This window comes from Propithecus coquereli, unplaced genomic scaffold (genome assembly GCF_000956105.1).
Source record: "Propithecus coquereli isolate 6110/MARCELLA unplaced genomic scaffold, Pcoq_1.0 Scaffold39, whole genome shotgun sequence".
Taxonomy (NCBI): domain Eukaryota; kingdom Metazoa; phylum Chordata; class Mammalia; order Primates; family Indriidae; genus Propithecus; species Propithecus coquereli.
This window is the reverse complement of record NW_012149618.1, coordinates 9341132-9343854: the sequence shown is the minus strand read 5'-3', so window position 1 is coordinate 9343854 and position 2723 is coordinate 9341132.

Genomic DNA, 2723 nt, shown 5'->3' with positions numbered 1-2723 from the left:
TGTTTTAATGGGATTGCTTTTTTTTTCCCCAATAAAGGCTCAATGAAATTTGTTAGCAGTTAAAGGCATTCGGCCAAAGTATTTGTCAACAGGATTTCAGTTCTTAGATGGGTTTGGTAGCTTTGAAAAAGTTTTTTTAATTTTTTTTCTCACTTGGAACTCTCCAGAGAATGTCTGGAGGCATAAGTATTAGATAGTTCCTATTCCAAAATTCATTTTATATTAAATTTGAAATTCCCAGGACTCCTTTGGGTACTAGAATATGCAAAAGTATGAATATGACACTTTATGAATACATGGTTTAATTTTTCATAACTGAAAGGGAACACCGGTTTAAATGAAAGGCAAAAGGTTCTGTTTCTTAGGAAAGGGACAGGGACGATCAGAAACATGGAAGTTTATTGAATCTGACAAGGATAAGAATATAGTAAAATTCATTGAGTTAAAATTCCAATCCTAGTCTGTCTCTATATACCATACCATGCTTTGTTAACTCACTGCCTCAACTGCTACAGTGCAGAAGAGCATCCGGTTCTTTTTAGTGAGAGAGTGAATACATTTGCTCTGCTGGAGAAGTCAGAGTTTTCTCAAGGAAGAAGTGTATGGTCCAGTGCAACACATGGATCTGAATGTGCTATTTTCTAGTTGCATGATCTTCATTCCTTAACCTCCCAAAGCCTCACATCCCTCACTTTGAAAATGCAGAAAATGCCTAACAGCCTCACAAGATTGTTGTGCTCTCAAGTAAAGCACCTGCTCGGCATTTGATAGACATTCAGTATGTGTTCATTAACTTCCCTTGCCTTCCTTCTACAACCTGAAGTCATGAATAGAAAATGCGTGCATTCCACAGAGACTCTCTGGGCTTCACTCAACCTTCTAACTTACTGATCGCAATCATCAGTTTGACTGGCAGAAACAAACGCATATCAGGTACATCAGGCATATGTCATATATTGATTTGGCTCATAGGCTCGGGATACTGTGGCTACTTATGTGGAAACACACTTTGAATTTACAGATAAGAAGATATGAAGACCTGGGATGCCTTTAAAAAAAAAAAGTTCTATACCAAAAATTTGATTTGTTCTCCAGTCTTGCTTTCACTAACAAGTGGCTTGGTGACTTTTATTGTCACTTTATCTTTTGAGACTTAATTTCCTACTTAAAAAATATGATTGAAAATCTGTCTCAATTAAGTCACAACAAAATGAGGAAATCTAGAAAGCTGCACAACTGTAAGGTAGTGATAGCGGTAAAACCATTGAAATCTACCTGATCCTGTGAGCAATTCTGTTTTTATCAGCAAACATGTTAAGAAAAAGAGAAGATTTTCTAAGTGGATCCCTGGTGACTCTGAAGTTTTCCTCACGATGGGAATTAATATGTCAGAGGCAGAGGGGTAGATAAATTCTCTTTGGATGACACTAAGCTGGTCAAAGAGTAGGAGTTAGATCCCAGTACAACTGGTAAAAGGGAGTGTTAAGAAAAAGGATGAAGGTCAGTACACAAGTACATATTATGTGATATAGCAGGTCATGACATGAAATTATATAAACATTTAGCATGTCTGTGAATATATAAAAGCAGCTTAGAGAATTCAATGAGGTTGAACTTTCCCTAATTGGGAGCATGGATTTGTTACCTCATATAGACCAACAGGAATGCCACCATTTGTCTGTGACATTGTATAATAGCTTCTTCATAGAAGAACCAAAACATGGCCCATTTGGGGAATGAATTTGGGGAAGGAAGGGTGTGAGGGTAACCAAGTGAGGGTGTGGATATCATGAGCAATTCTGTTGTGATCATCCCCAATAAATCTAGCAGTGACTGATCTCTGAACTTTCATCAGTTTATAGAAAGGATTTCACAGAAACCTTCTCTCTCCCTAGATTGAACTTTCGAATAAACATTTGAAGCCTTTCAAATGACCACTAACATGGAAGTATTGCTACTTGCTGCCAATGGTCTTCCAACCTTGTGCCCCAGATCCCTAATTGGACTTCCATTATAGACAGCAAAAGCCATGGCTGTTAGCCATAATTTAGCTTTTTAAAGTGTGATTATTTGAGAGGTTAACAATCAAGAGAGAATTTTCACGCTTCTTTTGTTTAAGCATCTGCATAACTTTCTAGATACTTATGCATATATCTCTCATATCATTCCAGAAAGAGAAGCAACTGCCAATAGAGTGAGAATTTTTCTTAAGTAGCTTCTTTTCCAGGTACGGAAAATTCTCACCCTCCTACCCTAATCATCACCCTTTAACTATCACCTATGAAACAAGGCTCTTGTGTTCTACCAAATTATGTCAGAACATAGGATAGGGAGGCAGGAGGACATAGAATTGAGAGTCAAGATGCCTTGCTCTGTCTCTAGCTATTTGTGCATCATTTGGCATGTCACTTTCTTTATTTGGTCTCTGTAATCCCAAATTTAAAATGAAAAGATTGAGTTATAGTCTCTAATGTTCCATCCAACACTAGGTTTCTGTAATGTCCATGCACCTCTGTTCAATAGTAACAAGATCAGCATAGGAGCCACAAAGGGAGAAATTAGCTTCACCTTAGGTGGAACAATCTTCTGAAATGCCATCTTTTTTTCCTTTCTGTATAAATGCTTCCAGAGTTTTTTCCTATACATTTAGAAATCAGCTTTGGTATAATAAGTGAACGAAAAGTGATGTCTTGGTAAATTAGATATTGCCTTTGAGAGATCCC